Consider the following 24,905-nt stretch of genomic DNA (forward strand, 5'->3'; position numbering starts at 1 on the left):
TCTGCAGCCTCGGGTCGCGTCTCTAAACTCCCTGTAAAACCTTAAGAATTTCTTTTGGCGAGTGAGTGTTTTAGTTAAAGGGAAAAAAAAAGTTTTTTGCTTGTTTGTGAGGCTTGCAGTTGCTAGAGTGTGTGGTAATATTTTAGAGTCCTGGTGGTGTAGTCCCTAACCACAGAGGAGTGGAGAGGAAGCGTGGGATCAGGGTTACCCCCTCACGTCCTTCTCACAGAGGGATTTGCGTGTCGTGTCCCAGCCGAAATCCGTAGGAATTTTTTTGGCGAGACCTTGTTGAAACTTCTGGTGGAGTGTGTTTGGGGTCGTGAGGGACCCCTGGCTATTTTCTTTGCGAACCTAAAACGGTTAATGTTTGGAGTTGGGTCTCTCTAAGAAAAGGCTTTGATTGTTTGCAGAAAGCAGAGAGCCAGAACCTATGCCCAGAGCTAGCAGAAATAGCCGAGAAACTTTGGTGCTAAGATATGCTATTGAAGTAGTCTACTTTGTGTTTTGTAACATCTTGGACCAAAAGGGGGCAGGGGGGTCTGGGACCCCAGCCTAGAGCTCAGAGAGACATTGGCTTTGATTTCAGTCTATGGGAAAAACTTCCTACACTGAGAGAAGGTTTACAGGCCACGAAAATGTGAAAAATAGTAGTTTAGCTTATCGCAGGGTGAGAAAATAGTAGTTTTAGGTTCCTAGCATTGAAGTGAATGGGGACAAGATGGAGAACCTGGGGCGTTGTCTCCTTCTTCTCCTTCTCCTTCCCTCACTCCATTGCTGCATTGACGTGGCACAAAGTAGTTAGTGAGGATTGGGTCAAAGTAAAGATGACCTTTTTAGTAATAGTGATAGACATTGGTAAAAAATAGTAAACAAAAAATACATAGTAATTAGTATAAAAGATAAGGACAACCCAGCTCGGGGGGAGACGTGAGGAATCCATGCAGCTGCGAACATCCTGTCGGACTCTGAGAAAATTGTAAGATAAGAAACAATAAATGAAGTATGCAACATTGAAAAATCTAAACCTGAGAACTCCGTCTCTTCCTTCAGCTTGGCTCAGAGCTGTGCAGGGGAGCAAAGGACCCTGAAACCAAAGGAATGCCCTGGGTTTCACGAGGCTTACCATCCACCCATGAAACTCATCAGGGTTAGTCCTGAATGCTGTGATAAATGCTTGAGTACATGTCTAGAGTTTAGGCTCAAAATAGAAGGGTGTGCGATAAGAGGGTATGACATTGACTTTAACATCACTCAGGTATGTACTGAGTACCATAAGAACCAGACCAAGATCACTCCACCAGTGTCAAGAAAGGCTGTGATCACCAAGATGCCAGCTATTCCAGAAGTGGAGGAACAAATAACTCCTGTAGTTACCAAAATTGGGCCATATGCTATTAAGAAGACAGGAGTTCAGAAGCTGATAGTTAACCCAAAGTGGTCTTTAAAATGAGTAGAAATGGGAGTACAGGTAAATGCTTCACACGTTCGGCCAGAATGTGTCCCATTTCTCAGGAACTCCTTTATGGACTGGACTACTTGGCTTCAAAATGTATGCCTCCCAATTTTAGGAACAAGAGGGATCTCACTGGATTGCTAGGAACAGGACTGGGAGTGCTGAACACAATAGATTCAGAAGTGTTACTGAATAAATTAACCACAATAGGGAGCGATTTAGTCAAACTACAACAACCTTTGCAATCCTCTCTACTAGCACTAGGTAACAATCACTGGAAATTGACCAAGATATTACCAGAATGGGAAGACACAGAGGAGCGAGATCATGAAGTAATAATTAACGCACTAGGCACAGCTAGTGAAAACATCTCATTGGCCCTAGGGTGTACTCAGGCGCAACTGTGGATGCAATCAGTAGCTGCCGCAGTTATCAAGGAAGGTGGAGAGGGAATAGTCCCTGCTGAAATTCACAAAATTGTCTGGGATAATGCCTCTGATATGGAGAGGGAACTTCAGTCCTGGTGGGTGTTGGTCAATTTCACCTATAACCCTGTGACTAGTGTAGTGACAGCCTTTGTTTTAACTATCCACGATGCCTCAGTGGACTTAATACACCCAGTAGTCCCCTTAGGATTAAACCATGAGGGAACTGTATTGTACCCTTCTGAACACAGAATGTGGGCACGAGAAATTAAAGGAAAGTGGCAAACTATTAATCTAGAGCCCTGTACTGTGAGGAGACAATTAGGATACATATGTGAAGGGACATTAGAGGGTGACAAAGACACTTGTTTGGACACAGACCAAAGTATTTGTCACTTTGAAACACATCCAGGCAAACAGACAACTTCACTTGTGTATATAGGACAAGGTTGTGTCTGTCTTAGGACAGCATGCCCCATCATAAAGATAGACAACCAAATCGTGAATGAGACTCAATTCAATTTGTGTGTTTGCAATTTTGTTAGAATTAAGGGATGTGATTTTTCCTATCGGGTACCCGTAATATCACATCAATATGTAAAGGCCAACCTAGCCACTGTGCAGAAGATACTGCCTGTGCCCACAGGAATGAATTTGACTTTAGTTGCTCAATTGTTGAAACATCATGAATTGAGAGAAATCTCAAAAGAAATTAGAGATCAAGGGAAAAAGACATTAATTACTATACACCATGACACAGAGACCATCAAAGGGGTTTTGAAAAGGCTTGAGGAACATTTGTCTCATCATTGGTGGGATGTGCTTTTTGGGTGGTCACCAACAGCAACCGGAATATTGAATACCTTAATCCACCCTATAGTTGTGTTGCTTATTTTGGTCAGCATAAGTTTAGTGTTATCCGTTGTAATACTTGTTTGGAATTGGAGGATGCTACGACGAGTGGCAGCTTTAACATCACTGTCAAAGGCGTATGGCTTGGTCTTGAGAGACACTAGCTGTACAGCTTGGATAGATGAGGAAGACTGTATACTGAGTAAAAGATTTTACTCATTTCAAAGAAGAAGTGGGGAATGAGATGTTAATTTTGAGGAACTAAGGATTTTTAGGAAAGTTAAGATAATAAGTTGCTGAATTAGCTGAAGTAGATAGGTAATCTTTGTTCACAGTTAACAGAAGCCGGATCTTAGATAAGCTACCCCAGATTTAGTAACTCATTGCTTGTCAACTTTATGTTTATGTAGCTGTGCCTGTAACGAAAAAACAAGATGCGGTAAATAAGATATAAGATAACTGCAGACTTCCTGCTTAAAGAACCCATTCAACGTAGGAAACTATAAGTTTTACCAAGGATTCTGTGTCACGAATGCATTGAAAAGGTAGAAAGGTCAGGACGAGGAAGACTCATCTTACTTCCTCATTTTGGGTGACCCCTCCCCAGAATAGACCCCCGACTCATTTTAGGAAACAAACTATGCATGCTTAATAGCCTTTTTGCCAATTAGCATATGAAGCGAGGAATGGGAGGTGACAGGGGTATGAATATGCATTTGTATTTTGGGTATTCAACACTTTTGTAAATAAAAGGCTTTGTAATTACCTGTGAATTTCGCAGTGCGAATTAGGGAACTATCCCGCCGTGCTGCCCAGCCGTAATAAACATACACTTTCTAACTTTAAGCTGTTAGAGAGTTTTTGTCTGTCACAGTTGGGTATTGTGATATATGTCCTAAAGTTAATTCGTGTTAATCGAATATAAAATGTAATACAAACTATATAAGTTCTGTATAAACTAGCATGTTGGAAGTTAAGTTTTGTTTAAAATAGCATTTTGTGAGTTAACTCAGGGGAAGGCAGCTTAATAAAATACAAGAATTTCTCTAGCCTGAAAAGGCATGGGAGAGACACGAGGAAAGCTTGATTGGAATTACCAGAAAAGAGGACAGAAAACTGTCACTGCCAGGAATCGTTGAAAAGAAACAAAAGGCAACGGAAAACGGGGATGATAGCCTGGAGGACCCGATGATTGTATCAGATCCGTATCTAGATGGTCTCCGTCTGGAATTAACATCTCCACACCACACCTGGACCCAACCATTAACAGCATTGTCCTCCTCCGCTGATCCATTCAGACTCTTAGAACTGAAACCTGCATGTTTAATGAAGATGCCTCAGAGGGAGGACCGTCGACATCCCGAGCCTCTCTCCACGATCCAGTGTATAAAAAGAGACTGCTGCAAACTAAAAGTGTGAACTTGGGGGGTAACAAACTGACAGAGTGTGTTACCATTGTTCACCCAGCGGCAACCCCGGGCTCAACGCTGTCCTTTTAATTGTGGCTGTCCGAGACTGTTATTCTGTCTCACAATAAAAATTCCAAATTTTGATTTATCGAATTTGGTCAATTTCATTTATAACAGGTATCAATACTAGATCAATACCCATATTTCTTTAATAAGTCAATAGTATAAAAAAAAATCATTGCTTTCAAAACCTAAATTGATCAAACTCTCTGAAGTAATTTGGCCAATTTATGAATTAGACGAGACGTGGCCTGAATTTGGCAATTTAGATAAGGAATTAACATTGAATTTGATGTCTCACATATGCCAAGACTGGTTGTTTTTTGTTTGTTTTTTTTTTTTCTTTTGAGAATTAGAGTACGCTAGGCTTTTTATGTTTTTATCGTGTAAGGAAAGGCTACTAGGACCTAAGAAAGAACATCATCCGATGCTTTTAAGGAAAGGGGAAAAGGATGAAAACAAAGAGCCCGCTCTCAGCCCACCGTGTGGGAGGCGGGGAGGAGGTGGAAACGGATTTGGTGGCCCCTGCTCCGAGGGCGGGGCCGCCTGTAGTTCCACCCCGCCGCCGCCTTTGGAGGTGGACCGGGGTGGTAGTGTGGCTTTAGCGATACCCTCGCGGATAAAAGAAGCGGGGGAGCAAAAAGGGGATATCTCGGGAGACGGCGGCGCTAGCGAAAGCGGATCCACCGGCTTCGCTCTGGCCGCCGCTTCCCCCTTCCCCTCCCTCCCCTCCTCCCGCGGTGGTTCCTGGGTCTGGGGGGAGGGGGGCCGGAAGGGCGGCTCCTGTGGCCAAAGATGGCGCCGGCGGAAGTGGACGTGCGTGCGTCCTTCTAGCCGTTCTACCCTTTTCCCCTTCTCCTTCCCCCCTCTCCTCCGATTCTTCCCGAGTCGGGAGGAGCGGAGGGGGGGTGGACAGCCAGCCAGTGCAGCCAACGGCAACGGCACCGCCCCTAGAGGTGAAGCTGGAGGGCAGAGCTTCCCATCGAACGGGCGGAGAGGGGCCTCCCACCAAGGGGGCGGCACCTCTGCCACTCTCAGAGGTAAATACGCGCACTCGAGTTTCCATGGCAACACCGTTCTACTGGGGACGGGCTCAGGAGATGACGTCTCGCCCGGCCGAGCCAGGCGAGCTGAGGCTGACTGGTTTCCACAGCGTAGCAGGTCCTGTCCAGCAGAAACGGACAGTAGTATTGATTCAGGTTGTAGCAGCGTGGCAGGATCGTGAAATGCTGCTACCTTCTCGAAGTGTCTCCTTCAGAAGCCGCTCAGAGCAGGCCACAGGAACAGCCATTTCAAGTCCATGCACACATACATGCCTCAGCAGAGGAAAGACAGGAAGGGCCTCATGTATGATATTTTCCAGCAAGGTTTATTTCAGCATGCCAAAGGGATCATGGGCAGAAGAGACAGACCATGTGCTGCTCAGGGGTTAAGTATGGGGTCGGTGGCCAATGATCTGAGGGTACAGGGGCGGTACAAAGGGCAAGGCAATCTATAGAGGGGTATGAAGGATGAACAATTGGGGAGGGCAGGGTTAAGTGACCAATGAAGGAAGCAATCCAGGGTAGATTGGCAGTAGTTTTGCAAGACACCATGAAGGAAGTCTTCTCTTTCAGCCTAGGCAGGGAACTCTATGGTAAATCTTTCTAGGGCAAAGCCTGGAAGTTTCCCTGAGGGGATTTTTAAGGTTACCACACAGGTAGATCCTCTAGAGAGGAGGATGGGGGAACAGCTGTTTTGATCAGACAGACAAGGGGAAGAATAGCACAAAGGGCCATAAGAGCCAGCCGCACCAGATCTAAAAGGGATGAACCAGTTTTACAAGCCCCTTTGAGACAGGCAGTCGGTAACCAAGGGCCTATACATATAAAAGTCCCACACTCTCTTGTAGAGTTAGATCACTGGAAGTCCCCTGTCAGAAAATATAAAGAAAATCCAGATAGAGTAGCCAATTTAGTAGCAAGGGTAATTAAGACACAGAACCCTGTTATAGATGAGTAATGAAATGATTTAGTCTTGCAATTAAAGGATGAATATTGTGTGTATGTTAAGAAAAGATTTGTTGATGTATAGTTATGTTATTGTAGTTCGTTGTTTAAATGGCCTCTGTTCTCCCCGTAGTCCCCTTTCCCCTCTGTATTGTTGCAACAGGACAGCCTGGGTTGTCCGAGATGTGGAGAGAAGGCATGTACCTGTGCCTCTTACACAGGGCAGTTGAAAATGGGAAAAGCTTGTTGCATGACAACACCTGACCTCCAATCAGGTTGCAAGAAAGTAGCCTCCACCAATGGATGGCAAAGAGGAGTTGACTGACAGACTTTAGGCAACCCCCAGGGGTATTAAAGGTGGAGCAGCCAGTTTGTAAACCAGCTTGTGGCTGCCAGGTCATCTATTCATAGCGCGTGCTGTCCTTTTTCCTTATTCAGTCCTTTGTTGTATTTTGTTAAGGTTTTTAATAAACCTTTAAAATTTTTAAAAGTGAGTGTCGTTTCTCACAATCCTGACTAGAGTGATTTGAAATCTATGATGGACACATTGCTTGATCTCACTGAGAGATGGTTGATTAATAAAGCTATTATAGCTTCTGTAGAGGCACAAATTGCAGGTTGATCTATTCAGGGCAAAGTTACGGAGGTTTTCCCATTGGATGAATCAGGGTGGGACCCTAATGTGCCAGAACAGATGGCAAGGCTAAAACAATACCAGAATTTCATGGTGTATGGGTTAAGACATGGTGTCCTTAAAGCTCTAAATTGGTCAAAGCTTTACAAGATAAAGCAAAATCAAGATGAATCTGCCACTGATTTTTTAAATAGGCTGAGAAAAGGTGCAATCACATATACAAACCTAGATCCTGATTGAACTGAAGGGAGATCTCATCTAACTCTCCTGTTTACAGGTCAATCTACAAATGATAAAAGAAGAAAACTGCAAAAGTTAGACGGGGTTCAGGACATGAGTAAATTGCTAGAGGTCACCTGGAGGGTGTATCAGGACAGAGACCCAAATGTCAAATCTAGACGCCAACATATTAAAAAGGTTATTCAGGAGAAGTGACCCAAGAGAACTTCCCTTCTGGACAAAGATCAGTGTGCCTGTTGAAAGAAAAAGGGACATTGGAAGAATGTCCAATGTTTAAGAAGTAATTCGCAGTTCCCCAACTGACTGTGGGACAGGACTCAGAGTGATGGGGACCAAAGGCATCTCCCCCAGCAGAGCCTTTGGTTATAGCTGAGCTGAGCTGAGGAAAGATGACACTGAATTTGTGGAAGATACCAGAGCAGCGTATTCTGTGTTAAATACTTTAGAGGGTGTGAAAAACGCCAATCACTTGTTTTAAAATTTTAAAAGTTTAATAGTAAATAAGATGGTTATAAAAATAGAATTAGAGTAAAAAAATTGAACAATTAGAGTTAGGACACTACGAGACAATAAAAAACAAAGTTACAGACGTCTGGGTGCCTCCCCGAGCAAAAAGCTCCGAAGAAGGACCCCTGCTAACAAAGGACCATCTCTTAAAAGCAATAGCCTGTTGAATATTTGTATATTTCATACATGATGCATAAACTCTATTTAAACAAAGAACCGTCTCTGGTTAGTATCACTTTTTTTTCCTTTAATCTCCGTGGCATTCTCAAGGCTGAGAGAGGCAGGAGGAGTTGGTTTCTTCTGATAAGGAAGTAGTAAATTCCTTTTTTCTCTGAAAGATTTACATTTTCCTGTGGTTGGTACATAAAATCTACATTTTAACTACAAAACTACATTTACCATACTATCAAAATATTAATACAACATTAACAATCAATACAACATAATACATATAGTAAATATCTTGCCTAGAGCCATATAATATGCACTTTTCACAATCCTCCCTCTTTCTTTTTATAATTAATTTGGCTCGAGCAATATTCATTGTTTTCTAGCCTTCATTATTCGCTCATTTTTTTTTTAATCACAAATCAATTTCGCTTCTTTGAAGGGGTCTTCTATATTATTTTGTTTCTTTAACACCATAATCCTTTGTGGTGGTGGTGTTGTAGGCAACTTTTGGTCAATGTTCACTAATTGCATGCCTTGTACCACACTGGTGATGAGCCGAATGAAACAGGGGATCAAACAAGGAAGAAATATTAAACCAGCTGTAGCACATAAAAGGAAGAAGCCTAACTTTTTCCACCATTCTGCTCCCAACACATTATCCCACCAGCTAGTATTTAGCATTGATTCCCACTTTTGAACTGGTACGTGGGCGATTTTTCTGATATCATTGACTATGTCCAGGACAGCATCTCCATTGTCGTCTATTTTTAAACAACAATCTGATGTATTGAACTTTCCACAAACACCCCCTTCTTCAGCTAATAGATAGTCTAAAGCCAACCTATTCTGATACACAGCCGCTCTTGTTTGGGTTTGTTGCCTTGATATTAATTCCATTGCCTGACCAGTTTTGTTTGTTATTATCTCTACAGCGGCTTGAAGTCTTATAATATGATTTAGCATATAAATTGGGGTTTGATATCCCAAACTCCCATCTTGTGCCCAGGTGGCTGGCCCATATGTTTCTAGTATGTGTTCAGGGGGCCATTCCTCATCTCCCCATTTTTGGAATCCTCCAATCAATTCTCTTTTGTTTCTCTTTAGATCCTCATAAACTGGTATCCCTAATTGATCCCCATCAGGTCCTGGTAAAAGAAAAAATCCTGGCTGTATAATTCCCAGAGTGCAGCTCCCTTTCCACTGGGAGGGGAGTTTTGGGTATGCTCTTTTTCCACATATCCAAAATAAGCCATCTGGAGCTTTCCAATAGTTAAATTTTTGTTGATCTATATTCTCCCAAAATTTGGAAATTTCTGGGATGCCATAGTGAGGATTTTTGCCTGTATCATTACATTGAAAAAGTTTTGTTTTGTTATCATACTTACAATTCACTTATTTTTGCTTTTTCTTGGGTCCAATACACGGTTGGTGCTTCTGGGACCCACCATACAGAAGTTCCATTACTAACCTTATATCTTTTACAGGGTGTTTTTCCTACTTCATGAAGGAACCTTTTCCCAGTGCGCCAGAGACATTCTTCCCCTATCACTGGTGAGCTTAAAATCCACCCTTCTGGTCTGTTTTCTCCACTTGTACTTGCTTGGTTCCATTTTAGAAGCTCAATTGGGCCTAAGCTGCTGCCTTTCCATGGCCATTCTTCTGACACCAAAGCCCCTCCACAGACCCAACAATTGGTTATGTTAAGTTCCTTACTTATTCTTTCCCCCAATTCTACAAACTGATTTTTACCCATCCTTGAGATATCTATTTCTTTTTCTAATTGCTGTTCAAGTTTGGTATACAAATCATTGATCGAAATTGGCACAGGCTTAGGTGGTTGTACTGACTTAGCCTTTTTGCTTATCTACTGCTTTTTTACTAAATCCGGTGCTTTTTTCCCAGTAATGTAGGTAAAACAAATCCATCTCTCCTCTTTTGGGCACTGACTTCCCATCCTGCTACCACTTGTTCCTAAGTTCTCTGCAATCCAGTACTTTTTCCCTTTATGTATGCAATTGCCCAATTTGGATGGGTTATAACAGTGGCTGTTGACATGAGTGTGAGAAATGAAAAAAGTACCTTGGTGACTTTCCATGTACAGCTTTTGGTAACATTTGTAGCATGGCCTTGTCGATATCCCAAAAGGGAAAAGACAAAAATTGAGTGACAGAAAAAGGAGTAACAGAGGTCCAGTATGGCTTATACTCCCACCTCCCATGCCTATGGGGTTGCAACCCACAGCAGGTGTATTTGATCTTCTTGGTGGCGAATACAGAGGCCAATCTGGTCTTGCCCTCTATTTCCTTGTCACTTCCTCTTAGCTAATTTCCAGACAAATCATTTCTGACACTCCTTAACTGTCGTTTCCCACTGTTCTTCAGGTATCTCCCATTCAACAGGCACTAATAATTCCCATCCACAAAACAAAGTTATTATTTCAGTTTCTTCGAATTCTACTTGGATAGGAGATCGATTTGGCCCTTGACACTTCCTGCAACGAGAGCGTCGCTTGTGTGAACTACAATACCAATTCTTCCCACAATTTAAACATTTACATTTAACCCAGCTAGCATGTCTGGTATTTGGGTGGATCAAACAGGGTATTTGGTCTGGCACTGATGGAAGTTGCAACTCCTCTTCCTCCTTGTATAAATCACAGGCTAAGGCGTGAATACAAGAGTTCTCTGTCCGAAACAGTCCTGATCCTCCTGTTTGGAGTGGAAGTATTCCTCCCCAAGGAGGGTATCTGAGGCGTCTCAAAGCTTGTCCAGGTGGTACTTGAAACTACTGATATAAGCTTGGCCTTATCTCCCAATTAGGTGTGATCCTGGGTATGTTTCTTGGATCATTTGGGTCTTCCCAGTTCATTACCACCCAGTCCCCGTTTAAGAGTCAGTTTTGTATCACCCGGTTCAGATGTAATCGTCCACTCCTTAGGTTCATCCACAGGTCCTTTGATTCTGCTGGTGTGGATCCACCCTCGTTCCTTGGTCCGGATCGCGGCCTCGGTCATCAGCAATACCTGAAAAGGACCGTCCCATTGAGGAGTTAAAGACTGTTCTTTCCAGGTTTTTACTAGCACCCATTCCCCTGGATGAACATTATGGATTTTAAAGTCTAAAGGTGTGGTTTGAGGGATTATTCCTTTCAACCGTAAGTTTTCAAGAGTTTTTGCAATGGTGTTAACGTATCTTTTAACGCTCATTTCCCCTACCTCATAGGTAGCATTTTCATGTTGGGTGGTTAAAAAGGGTAACCCAAACATCATTTCATAGGGTGACACTCCCAGGTCTGACTTGGGTTGTGTTTGAATCTTCAATAAGGCCAAAGGTAGGCATTGTACCCATGACATTTGGGTTTCAACTATTAATTTGGTCAAAGTTCTCTTTAAAGTCTGGTTCATCCTTTCTACACAACCAGAACTCTGTGGATGCCATTGGGTTTGGAGCTCCCATTTTATCCCTAAAGATTGGATTATTTGTTGTAACCCTTTTGACGTAAAATGCGTTCTTCTGTCTGAGTCTATTCTATTAACTATTCTATATCTGGGAATAATCTGTTCTAAAAGGGTCTTACTTACTATGTTGGCTGAGGCCTTGGTAGTGGGAACTGCTTCTACCCAATGAGTTAAATGGTCTGTTATTGCTAATAAATACTTCCATCTTTGTACTTGAGGAAGTTCAGTAAAATCTACTTGGATACTTTGAAATGGTTGAAGAGCTAACTCACGACTTCCTAAGGTTGTTTTTTTCATTACCTTTTTGTTTATCCTTTGGCAAGTTATACATTTTTCAGTTACTTGCTTTGCTACTCCAAAAATCTCAATGCACCCATAGTTCCTTAAAAATTGATCACACAAAGCCTGAGTACCCCAGTGGGTTTTCTGATGCATGTCTTCTAATATTTTTCTAGCCAGTATTTTATTAAGTAATTGTCTTCCATCAGGAAGTTTCCATTTCTCTGATTCAGCCTGTTCTCCTCCTATCTTGTTTAATTCTTTTTTCTCTGCTTCACTAAACTTTGGGATTTCCAATTTTTCCTCATTTGGAATTAATATTAACATAACTCTTTTAGTTCCATTTTCTGCTGCATCCTTAGCCTCCTGATCTGCTAAATTATTTCCTCTTATTTCTGGGGTCACTCCTCTTTGGTGTCCCTTAATGTGTACTATAGCTATTTCTTCAAGTAGTTTTAATGCCTCTAAAATCTCTAAAATGAGTCCCTCATGTACTAATCCTTTTCCTCTTGAGTTAAGTAATCCTCTTTCTTCCCAAATTTTTCCAAAAGTATGTACTACTCCAAAAGCATACCTCGAATCAGTATATATAGTTCCTTTCTTGTGTGCTAAATATTCCAGTGCCTTTTTTAGAGCATATAATTCACAAGTTTGAGCTGACCAGTTTGAAGGTAATTTTCCTTTTTCAATAGTTTGCATGTTTTTTCCATCAACTACTGCATAACCTGACATTCTTTTTCCTTGTAGACATCTGGAGGAACCATCCACATAGATTATTTCCCCTTCTGAAAGGGCTTGTTCTTCAAGATCCCCCCAAACTTTTGTTTGGTATTGGATAATTGCTAAACAATTATGTATTAGGTTATCTGCTGGTTCTCCATATAGGAATTGAGCTGGATTTAAACTCCTGTTTACTTCTAATGTCAGATCATCACTATCTATCAAGATTGCTTCATATTTTAACATTCTAGAGTCTGTCAACCATTTTTCTGATTTAACACATTTCGAACCGCATGAGGTGTGCACACAATTAGTTTACCTCCAAAAGTAAGTTTACGACTTTCTTCTACCTGGATTGCAGTAGCGGCTATAGCTTGAATACATACTGGCCAGCCGTGGCTCACTGGGTCCAACATCTTTGATAAATAAGCTACTGGTCTCTTTACTCCTCCCCACTCCTGGACCAGAACTCCATGAGCTACCCCCTTTTCTACATTCACATACAGATGAAAGGGTTTTTCTAGTGAAGGTAAGCTTAAAGCTGATATTGAGGCTAGTTTTAACTTCAATTTTTCTAATTTATCATCATCTTCCTTGGTCCATTTTATATTATTTCCCACTGTCAATTTCTCATACAAAAATTTTACTGCCTGTGTATACCCCTCAATCCATAATCTACAATATCCCAATAATCTGAGTAGTTTTCTGATTTCCCTCTTTGAAGAGGGAGGTGGAAGGGATAAAATTCCTGCAATTCTCTCTGGACTGAGCCTTCGACTACCCTTACTTATCAAGTGTCCAAGATATTTTACCTCTGGTTCTACAAATTGCAGTTTCCCTTTTGATACCCTTAATCCTTTTTCTCCAAGAAAATGTAAAAGTTTTACTGTAGCTTCTCTAATTTCAACTTAATCTTCCCCAGATAGTAGAATATCATCCACATATTGGATAGTTTGTGTTCTAGGAGGAGTGGAGAAGGCTTGCAGTATTTTTTCGAGAGCTTGCCCAAATAAGTTTGGAGACTCTGTGAACCCCTGTGGTAATTTCATCCATCTTAATTGCTGCTTTCTTCTAGTTTTTGGATCCTCCCATTCAAAGGCAAAGATATCTCGGGTCTCCTTGGCTAGTGGACAGGCCCAAAAAGCATCTTTAAGATCCACTACACTAAACCACTGATGCTGGGGTGGAACTTTACTTAGAAGTATATAGGGATTGGGTACCACTGGGTAACGAGACCGAGTTCTTTTGTTAACCTCCCTTAAATCTTGTACTAGTCTATAACTCCCATCAGGCTTCTTTACTGGGAGAATCGGGGTATTATGGGGAGACATGCAAGGTTCTAGTGTCCCGTCCTTTATTAGTCCTTCTATTACTGGCTTCAAACCTTCCCATCCTTCTAAAGATATGGGGTATTGACATACATGTATGGGACAATCTTCTCTCTCTATTGTAACACTTATAGGGTCAATATTTAATCCTCCCCCATTTCTTTCCCCAGCCCAAACTTCCTTGTTATTTTTTTCTTCATCCTCTTGGCCCTATTTTAAGACTTTAGCTGTCATTTTCCCATCTTCTGGTATAACCCCTATTCCTAATTTCACTTGTAAGTCTCTTCCTAGTAAGTTGCTACCTGCCTTTGGGACCAATAAAACATCTCCCACCCAAATTTTAGTTTCCCCTTTAATTACTACGTCTTAATGACTGGAACTGTAAAAGTTTCTCCTTTTTCCCCTGTTACTTTTGCAGTATCTTTACTCACACTATAACCTTTTGGTACATTTAGCAGGCAGGTTCTTTCTGCCCCTGTATCTACCACAAATTCCAATTCTTCTTCTTCTTGGGGACTTACTTTTAGAGTTATCGCAGGCTCTAGATGGTATTTGTCCCCTAAAAAATAGAGCCTTTGACCTCCCTATTCCTCCTCTGTGCTCATTTCTTTGAAGATTTTCAGATCTATTACTTGCTTAGGACAATTTCTCCTATAATGTCCCTCACCCCCACAGTAAAAGCAGACATTCCTGGAATGCTGCTGAGACTTGGTTTGTATTGGGATTCTATTTTTTTTCTTTCTCCTGTCTCTGAGCAGTAGCTGTGGTTACCGAGGGAACGGAGCTCAGGGCAGGAAGGGCGGTGAGGGGAGGGCAAAGCGCCGAGGCTTGGTCCTCCAAGGGCGAAGCATTAGCGGGTTTGCTGCCGGGACCGGCAGAGGAGGGGGCAGTTCTGGGGGACACCAGAGGGGAGCGTGGGCAGCCTGCACGGGGCTGGTGGCGGCTGAGTCAGCGGCTCCCGGCAGAGACAAAGCAGCAGCGGCGGCAGCGCCCAGCGCAGCCGGCACGGGCAGGGCAGCCGGGGATCGGGCAGTGGGGGAAGCGATGGGAGATAGGACGGCTGGGACCGACGGGACCCCCGGCACGGTCGGGGCGGTGGTCTTAGACCACGCGTCAGGAGGGACCCCCGGCACGGCCCTTAGGGCAGCCGCGGACCACGCGGCCGGGGCAGACAAATTCACCGGCGGGGCCGGGGCTGGGGTGTATGCGGGGACCGGCGCAGCTGCTGCTGGCTGCGAACCGGCACTCGGGACGGGAACCGAGGCAGGCGGGGCTGCTGTGGGCTGCGAGCCCGCACGCCGGAAGGGAACCAGGGCAGGCGAGGCTGAAGCGGGACCCAGGACAGGGGGCTCGGCCGCGAACGGCGGGAGCGCGAGCGGGAACGGAGGGGGCAAAGCCTGCAAAGGATCCCACTCTTTTTTCTTCTTTTCTTCTTGTTCCCTTCCCTTTTTCTTTTCTTGTTTCGTCTCGGGGGTTTCTGATACGTTAAAGATTTTTATTCTCCTAAAATCTCCTGTCCAACATGTGGCATATTCTCTTTCTTCAGGATTAAACGGTTCCTTTGAATTTACAAATACATTTAGAGCCTGACAAATCCAGTTCTCAAAAGAGCCGTATCTGGGCCAATAAACATGGTCAGATCTTATTTCCTTCTCTGCCCATTCTATCATGCAAACTTGTATCATCTTTACCTTTTCCTTTTTTTTTTTTTTTTTTTTTTTTGTACAAGGGTTTTTATCCTAGTTAGCTAACATAATGCCGAGAGGGCTATCTTGAGGTATTTCCGTTGGTAATTTTTTTACACTCTTTTTTTCCTTGTATCCAACTTACTGTTTTTCTGCCCCATTTTTCAAGATTTTATCTATTCGTCCCCCACCTCTGTTTTTCACTTTCTCTTACAACCTAAAGACCACTTACTTCTATTTATGCACACACACAAAAAAATCCCTTCTATCCTACACAACTATTTAATACAATACACCTCCCTCCAAAGAGATATAACAGCCAACATTACATGTGCTTTCTTCCATCTACTCTTACTTCATTCCTCCTTCACTTTTACACACTCTCACACTCTTAGGACATGAAGCCTGTTGCCAGAGAATCGTGGCTTTGTGTGTCCTCCCCCTCGCCTTGGGTTTGGTCTCTGGGTTCCAGTATAGCTGGGCCTCTGAGGAGGGCCCAGAATCTGGTCGCCTCTGGTGCTGATCCACCTATGAGGCTAATTTGCGTGTCACTTACACTTTTACTACAACCCCCCCTCCACACGCCCAGAGGAAAAAGGGCTGAATTGCGTGTCACACTTTACCACTGCCCCCCCTCCACACGCCCAGAGGAAAAGGGCTGAATCGCAGGTCACACACACGTTTTGCCACAGCCCCCACCCGCCCGGGGAAACTGAGGCAGATTTTGTGTGTGACTCACTCTCACACAACAAAACAACAATAAGGTACCTTTTACTTTCAAATCACCTATTACAATTTTAGGTGTTACTGGCCAGTCCCGGTGCTCTTGGATATCCCTTCAATCCAGCTGTGTTGTCCAACCCTAGATGCTCTTGGGCAGTTTATCCCTCAATCTAGCTGCGTTGTCCAACTCCAGATGCTCTTGGGCATAACCTCAATCCGGCAGAACCCTGGGTGCTCTTGGGATATTAATCCCTCAACCCAGCAAAAGTTTTAGCCCTAGATGCTCTTGGGCAGTTTATCCCTCAATCTAGCTGCGTTGTCCAACTCCAGATGCTCTTGGGCATAACCTCAATCCGGCAGAACCCTGGGTGCTCTTGGGATATTAATCCCTCAACCCAGCAAAAGTTTTAGTCCTGGATGCTCTTGGGCACTCACCCCTCAATCCAGCAGACTTTTTTACTTCCTAGGGGTCCCACCCCTTCTCTAAAACTCAGTCCCAGTTTCCCTGGGGGGGATTCTCTCACTCTTCTTATCACTCGCTTCGTCTCTTTACTGGCTGTCTTTCTCATGAAAGAACGGAAACGCAGCATAGGAGACTCCGCACTCGCTTAGCAGGTCTGGGATAACCAGCTGCCTCTTATTCACACACGTTCATTCCCCCCCCCCCCCCCCCCCCCCCCCCCTTAACCGCCCCGTCCAAACTAGTACTTACCTGTCCTTTGTCCTTGGGTCTTTGTCTTCATGTACACTTTAGTCTTAGGGGCTAACTACCGCGGTTTTAGGGAATCTTTTCCCTTTTCTTTGTTTTATTGCCTCCTTTTGTCCATTGATCGTAACCTGCATCTGCCGGTCACAGCAGGGGAACACAGAGCGAAGCTGCCAAACTGGGCAGGGCTCGCCGTCCTCACCCTGATTCCACTGAGGCACCAGCAGTGAGGTGTTTTAATCATCCTCTGCTACCATAATTGTGAAAAACGCCAATCACTTGTTTTTAAAATTTGAAAAGTTTAATAGTAAATAAGATGGTTATAAAAATAGAATTAGAGTAAAAAAATTGAACAATTAGAGTTAGGACAATACGAGACAATAAAAAAGTTTCAGATGTCTGGGTGCCTCCCCGAGCAAAAAGCTTCAAAGAAGGACCCCTGCTAACAAAGGACCATCTCTTAAAAGCAATAGCTTGTTGAATATTTGTATATTTCATACATGATGCATAAACTCTATTTAAACAAAGAACCGTCTCTGGTTAGTATCACTTTTTTTCCTTTAATCTCCGTGGCATTCTCAAGGCTGAGAGAGGCAGGAGGAGTTGGTTTCTTCTGATAAGGAAGTAGGAAATTCTTTTTTTCTCTGAAAGATTTATGTTTTCCTGTGGTTGGCATACAAAAACTACACTTTAATTACAAAACTATATTTACTATACTATCAAAACATTAATACAACATTAACAATTAATACAACATAATACATATAGTAAATATCTTGCGTAGAGCCATATAATATGCATTTTTCACAGAGAGGAAACTGAGTCAAGATACTGTACATGTTGTTGGGGTGACAGGGATAACTGAAACATGTCCTTTCTTCCAAACTTTAAAATTCAAACTGGGTAACTCATCAATTCCTTCATATGCCTAACTCCCCTAAACCATTGCAGAGGAAGGATTTACTGGAGAAATTGGTAGCAGAAATTAAATTTAGAAAGGGAAAGGGTGTACGAGTTGTAAATCCTGAATCTAAATTTGTCAAAGTTGCTGTATTTTTTATACAGGCTAAATGTGGTGAAACCCCCATTTTCAACTTCAGAAAATGTTTTCAACCCAATAGAGTGGGCCAGTGATATTGTAGGAAGATCCAAACAAACAAAACCAGTGAGTATTGCACTCAAACCAAGAGCCCTACTAGTAAGGCAAAACCAATACCCTTTGAAATGAAAAAGTCATAGGAGATTGGCATCTATAATTGAAAAATTCCTCCAACATGGGTTATTAGTGCAGTGTAAGTCTGGGCGTAAAACACCCATCCTTTAAATAAAGAAAGCTGATGGTAAGAGTTATTGATTAGTGCACGATTTAAGAGCAATTAACAAAATTACAGAGGACATACACCCAGTTGTAGCTAACCCCTACACCTTTTTGACCACACTGACAGACGAATTAGGATGGTTTACTGTCGTAGACCTAAAGGATGCCTTTTTCTGCCTTCCTGTGCATGAAAACAGCCAAGAGCTCTTTGCTTTTGAGTGGGAAAATCCCGAAACAGGGAGAAAAAGTCAACTTACTTGGACAGTCCTACTCCAGGGTTTCAAGAATAGCCCAACAATATTTGGAAACCAGATAGCAAAAAGAGTGGAAGATTGGAGGAGGGAAGAGCCAGGAGGGGTTAGACTTCAACATGTTGATGACATCTTGATTGCAGCTAAAACACGAGATGACTGCATCCAACGTACTGTAAGTTTGTTAAACTTTTTGGGACTGAGTGGGTACAGAGTTTCCAAAGACAAGGCACAGATTGCCAAGGAAGCAGTTGTGGTGGTGCAGAACTGTTTTATTAGGTTTTTATAAGAAGTTTATGTTATGGTTCATTTCACTGTATCCCCAATGTTGTAACCCTTTGTCCTAGGGTAACTTTATGATGCCTGTATCCCCAATCGTCTGTTCTGTTTGTGCTGTACATTAAGTCCTGTGCCTTTAAGACTGGTTCTAAGAGCAAGGAGAAGCGCGGAGTTTGTTTTGAGAAAACTGCCTGACTCCTCCACATTCTTCTGTGGACAGCGTGTTCGGCGGAGGCTTGGAGAGACGGCAGGACAGAGATCTTGTTTTGCTTTTAGTTAGTTTCAGCTAGCTAGGGCAGAGAAGTTCCCTGGACTGTTTTTTTTCCTTTTTCTTGGAACTGTTTAAACCTGCTCTGGACTGAAAACCCAGGGGAGCACTGGGGGCTGCACCTGCGGCCCACCGGGGCCTGGACCTCGGCATTTTCCAGCAGCGCCGGAGAGACTGGGACTGAGGAGAGTCCGAGAGAGAGCCGAGCTACACCCACGGCAAGGACTTTCTCAATTTGCCATCTCACTTCAGAAGGAGAGGTTTTATTGTTTCATATTATTCATTCTTTATACTTGTATGCACTTCATTTGTTTAGTAAAATAGTTTTTTCCACTTTTCTCCAAAGGTTGTTTTTTTTTTACCGGACCGGTTGGAGGGAGGGGCCACTTGGGCTTGCTTCCTTAGAGGGATCCTATACAGGGGTTTTCTCCCAAATTTGTCCCAAACCAGGACACCCTTTTTGTGTTTTCTGTATAACAAGGTGTTTTGTGTCAGTCCTCCCACCCTCCTCGCTCTGGGGCAGCCTGTCTATCACTTTGAGGAGCCCTCCTGGATTGCGAAATCTCAGGGAGAGGGCTTCAGGTGATAGGTCCCCTGGGGGGAATTCCTTTAGCTCTGGATTTTAGTGGTCCAGGGCTTGGGGGTGGGCACACCTTGTTACCCCCTGAATCCCCTGATTTGTTGTCTTGTTGTAATCCCCCTGGAACCCCTCCCCTGCTTATAAGGTGGAGGAGGGAGATTCAAATTCTCTCAGCTCGGAGCTCTCAGTCTCTCTGCTCCTCAGCTCTTCAGCTAATAAACATCTTTTAACCTGCTAAGCTGAGAGCCAGCCTTTTCTCTTCTGCTGCCATTGCTGTCATGACACTATTGGGTCCAGCTGCTAAGCTGAGAAGCCGAAATGAACTGGGACTTTCTGTGGCTGTGTTGACCCGAGCTAGCCAGAGGTCAGCTCCCGCCCGGTGCGGGGACGGAACCAGACACAAGCAGTAGTTTATTTGGGACTTGAGATCTTTTGTGGACACCGACAGCTCAGCAAAGAATGGAAAGAAACCATCTGCCATCTTCCAGAGCCCCACACCATACAAAAGATGCAAGCTTTCCTGGGAATGATAGGTTGGTGTTGTTTATAGATAGCAAATTATGGACTGCTAGTAAAACCCCTATATGGAGCATTAAAAGCAGCCAAAAAGGGGATCATTATGTGGACTGAGAACACAAGGGCTGCATTTAAAAAGCTGAAACACTCTCTAATGCCAGCTCCAGCACTAGGATTGCCAGACTTTACCTTTTGAACTCTAAACATGAGAGACTAAATGTTGCTTTGGGAGTACTAGCGCAGCACCTCGGAAACCAATGGAGGGCTGTTGCCTACTTTTCCAAACAGCTGAACTGTGTTAGCCAACACTGGCTGGGGTGTTTGAAGGCCATGGCAGCTACCGTCATCTTGATTCAAGAGGCCTGGAAACTCACCCTTGGGCAACACATTGTAGTGTATGTACCCTATGCTGTAGCAACTGTTCTCAAACAAAAGGGAGGACATTGGCTGTCCAGCAACCAGATGCTTAAATACCAATCACTGTTGTTGGAACAGGATGATGTTACCCTGAAAACAACTTCTGTTGTTAACCCTGCCATGTTTCTGTCCTCCACCTTAATTGACTATATGTCTGAGCATGATTGTTTCCAGACAATCAAGGAGGTCTATTGCAGCAGACCAGACCTGAAGGACATGCTCCTCTAAAATCCAGATTGGGAGCTGTTTACAGATGGTAGAAGATTAATGAGAAATGGTAAGCGAATGACAGGTTATGCAGTAACAACCCAGGACAAGGTGACTGAGGCAAAGGCCCTGCCAGCAGATGTCATCGCAGAAAGCCAAACTGATTGTACTGATGAGGGCCCTAGACCTGAGTGAAGGAAAGAAGATAAATATATGGAGTGACTCCAAATATGCATTTAGAGTTGTCCACGCCCATGGAACCATCTGGAAGGAGAGAGGACTGCTGAATGCTCAAGGTAATCAAATCAAACATGCTGAATACTTGCCCTCTTGGAGAGCATCAGAAAACCCACAGAAGTAGCTATCATGCATTGTAAGGGCCATCAGAAAGGGAAAACCACCCCAGAATTAGGAAATCACTTTGCTGATGAAGCAGCAAGAGGAGTTGTAGGAAAGGGTATTCTTGCAGTAATTTCACAAAAAGAGATTGATCTGTCAGGGCTCACCCCAAAGTATGATCAGGCGGACCACAAGCTAATTAAGTTCCTTAAGGCTAAGATCACAGAAAGTGGATAGGCTGTTACACCAGTGAACCAGGTTGTAGTCCCATCCCATATCTTTTGGGAGCTAGCTCAGGGAGAACATGAAAGCACAGATTTCAGGGTTGAAAATCTTTTGAAACATCTAAAAAAGGCAGTAATAGGAAAGGGAATGGCAGATATTGTTCAATCAGTCATGAGCAAATGTGAAATCAGCTGTAAAAACAACCCTGATACGAAGAAAAGGGTTGTGTTAGGAGTAACAAAGGCAGGGGATCTTCCTGGAGATTACTGGCAAATAGATTTTGTGGAATTACCATGCAAAGAGGGATACCAGTACATATTGATATTAGTTGACACCTTCAGTGGATGACCTGAAGCTTACCCCTGTCGCACTAATACAGCTAAGGAAGTGGTAAAAGTTTTGCTCAGTCATATAATACCAAGGTTTGGGGTTTCTTTGGGGATGTCATCAGACAGGACCACATTTTGTTGCAACAGTGATTAAGGAGGTCAGTCGGATTCTGGGAATTACCTGGGATCTTGTCCTAGGGTGACTTTATGATGCTTGTATCTCCAATTGTCTGTCCTGTTTATCCTGGATATTAAGTTCTGCACCTTTAAGACTGGTTCTGAGAGCAAAGGGGGGGAAAAAGAAGTGCACAGTTTGTTTTCAGAAACTGCACTCACTCCTCTGCATTCCTGCTCATAGACTGTGTTGTCTGCAGCACGGACATGTGGGAGAGGGCTCTCCCTTGCTTTTAGTTAGTTTTTTAGCTAGCTGAGGCAGAGAAGTTCCCCGGACTATGGTTTTTCTTTTTCTTGGAACTGTTCAAACCTACTCTGGACTGAAAACCCAGAAAAAACACCGGGAGCTCACACCTGTGGCCCACCGGGGCCCAGAACGCTGCATTCCAGTGCAGGAGGGACTGTTAAGAGCCTGAGTGAACTGAGCTACAACCCACAACAAGGACTTTCTGAATTTGCCATCTCTTCAGAACAGTGAGAGGTTTTATTGCTTAATATTATTAATTTTTCATGCTTGTGAATACTTTGCTTGTTAAATAAAACAGTTTTTCCTACTTTTCTCGAAGGAAATCTTCTCCTGAACTAGCTGGGGGAGGGGCTGCTTGAATTTGCTTTCTAGAGGGATCCCATTCGGGGATTTCCTCCCAAATTTGCCCTAAACCAGGACAGATCTGCATACACCTTACAGATCCCAAGCAAGTGGTAAAGTTGAATGTATGAATAGAACCCTTAAAACACAAATTAACAAAATTTCTCAAGAGACATCCATGACATGGGTTCAGGCCTTGCCTATAGCTTTACTGAGAATCTGCATACAACCAAGGCGGAGGAATAACATCAGTCCCTTTGAAATATTGTATGGCAGGTCATATCAAATTCCGCATGTTCCAGGACTGTAATGGTCTTAATTTAATGAAACTGGGCAGAAACACTAATTAATGTAGGGGTTTTAGTATTTATTCTTTTTCTGTGGGAGGGAGAGATTAGGAGAAAAAGCAAAGCAGGCCTAAGCTTAAAAAATGAACAAAAATAGTTTTATTAACACACACTAAAAGAATGAAAAAAAAGTTAAACTAAAAAAAAGAAAACTTAAACTAAAACAGAATGAAAGTTTAAAACACTTTTTTCTCCCCCTACAAACTATTAACTTTCTTATTAAACAACATAAAAAGACACAACTTGTGATTTTCAGTTAGTTCTGTTATTTAGACATAATCACTCATTACTTTAGGAGAAGAGTCTCTCTAGGGTTTTCATGAAGACGCTTGGTACAAGACAAAATAGTCCAGTGGCTCTTAAATGTCACGCATCTGCTGCCGCCCGGAGTTTTTGCAGACTGTGATGTTCTATTAGCAAGGCTTCTCAGTGTATCTGGTGTACTATTTACAAATACTTCTTTTAGTCTAAAATCATCTTTGTCTTAAAGGCTGAGACCTCCTTTTAACTCAGGAGCGGGGGCTTTAAAGTTCTCAATTAAATCTCAATTACATCAGTCCTCAATTTTGATCAGAATTAGCATTCTCCCCAACAACACTAAGATGCTACAAAGAACAGTCCATTTCTCCACAGTTTACCTTAGAGAACTCCGGTTAAAAATGTCCACTTCTTCAATCCTATTCCAATATTATTAGCTCTTTCACTTCTAATCCACTGACTTCATGCAGTGTCTGTTCTACTGTCCTAGGGTAACTTTATGATGCTTGTATCCCCAATCGTCTGTTCTGTTTGTGCTGTATATTGAGTCCTGTGCCTTTAAGACTGGTTCTAAGAGCAAGGAGAAGCGCGGAGTTTGTTTTGAGAAAACTGCCTGACTCCTCCACATTCTTCTGTGGACAGCGTGTTCGGCGGAGGCTTGGAGAGACGGCAGGACAGAGATCTTTTTTTTTTTTTTGCTTTTAGTTAGTTTCAGCTAGCTAGGGCAGAGAAGTTCCCTGGACTGTTTTTTTTCCCTTTTTCTTGGAACTGTTTAAACCTGCTCTGGACTGAAAACCCAGGGGAGCACTGGGGGCTGCACCTGCGGCCCACCGGGGCCTGGACCTCGGCATTTTCCAGCAGCGCCGGAGAGACTGGGACTGAGGAGAGTCCGAGAGAGAGCCGAGCTACACCCACGGCAAGGACTTTCTCAATTTGCCATCTCACTTCAGAAGGAGAGGTTTTATTGTTTCATATTATTCATTCTTTATACTTGTATGCACTTCATTTGTTTAGTAAAATAGTTTTTTCCACTTTTCTCCAAAGGTTGTTTTTTTTTTACCGGACCGGTTGGAGGGAGGGGCCACTTGGGCTTGCTTCCTTAGAGGGATCCTATACAGGGGTTTTCTCCCAAATTTGTCCCAAACCAGGACATCTACGTACCCTCAGTTTTCTTTCTTCTTTCTCTCAAGGAAGAGTTGTGCTTTAAAAGCTCTATGTTGCTAGGAAAGGGTTAAATCCGCCCAGGCCTGCAAGGGCCACGTGCACGGCTGGGCTGCAGGGCTGAAGAAAATGCAAAGCTGTGCCGATGGGGAAGGCTGGTATATGTCCTTTTTTCCACCCCTTGGTCTCATCCAGGGCAGCCCGGCTCAGAGTTGTTATGAAGCTGCAGGCTTTCCTTCTCTGCTGCCAGTGGCGATTAAGCTGGGCCATGGCTTAGCCCCTTCTGCCACAGCCCTGAGCACGGGGTCAGCACTGCCGAACTGCAGCTGCCCTTCTCCCCCACTGGCAGCCAGGGAGAAAGGGGCTCAGCTGGCCCAGGCCGCTTCCTGTGCAGGCAACGGCCCCCAGAGGCCTGGCTGGGCCCGACCCAGGCCCACCTGCCGCCTACGATGCTACCTCATGGCTGATTCCGAAGCAAAAGAACTATCTGCGGAAGATGAGAGTTTTAAATGTCCTTTCCAAAGTCGCATTGGCATCCTTATTGGTTGTTATAAATAAAATCGACCAGATTCGATTTATCAGAAATTTAGAATTTTATTGTGAGACAAAATATCAGTCTCAGAAAGCCACAATTAAAAGGACAGCGTCGAGCCCGGGGTCGGCGCCGGGTGAACAACGATAACACTCTCTGCCAGTCTGTTATCCCCCAAGTTCACATCTGGGGTTTGCAGCAGCCTCTTTTTATACACTGGATCGCGGAGAGAGGCCTGAGATGATGTAAGTCCTCCATCTGAAGCAGCTTCGTTAAGTATGCAAGTTTCGGTTCTAAGAGTCTGAATGGATCAGCGGAGGAGGACAATGCTGTCGATGGTCGGTTCCAGGTGTGGTGTAGAGATGCAGATTTTGGCCGGAGACCATCTAGATACAGATCTGAAACCATCATCGGGTTCTCCGGGCTATCATCTCTGTGTTCCGTTGCCCTTTGTTTCCTTTCAGCGATTCCTGGCAGT

The 24,905-nt window shown here is 43.6% G+C and overlaps 1 long non-coding RNA gene across 1 annotated transcript; it reads left to right on the forward strand.

Annotated features, from left to right (window-relative positions):
- The first annotated feature begins 4,992 nt into the window (after positions 1-4,992).
- LOC131378747 (uncharacterized) lies at positions 4,993-18,955 on the forward strand. Its single transcript, XR_009208594.1, has 3 exons — positions 4,993-5,239; positions 9,224-9,290; positions 18,554-18,955. It is a non-coding gene; the product is annotated as an uncharacterized LOC131378747 (long non-coding RNA).
- The last annotated feature ends 5,950 nt before the right edge of the window (positions 18,956-24,905 follow it).

The sequence above is a fragment of the Hirundo rustica genome, chromosome W (genome assembly GCF_015227805.2).
Source record: "Hirundo rustica isolate bHirRus1 chromosome W, bHirRus1.pri.v3, whole genome shotgun sequence".
Lineage (NCBI taxonomy): Eukaryota > Metazoa > Chordata > Aves > Passeriformes > Hirundinidae > Hirundo > Hirundo rustica.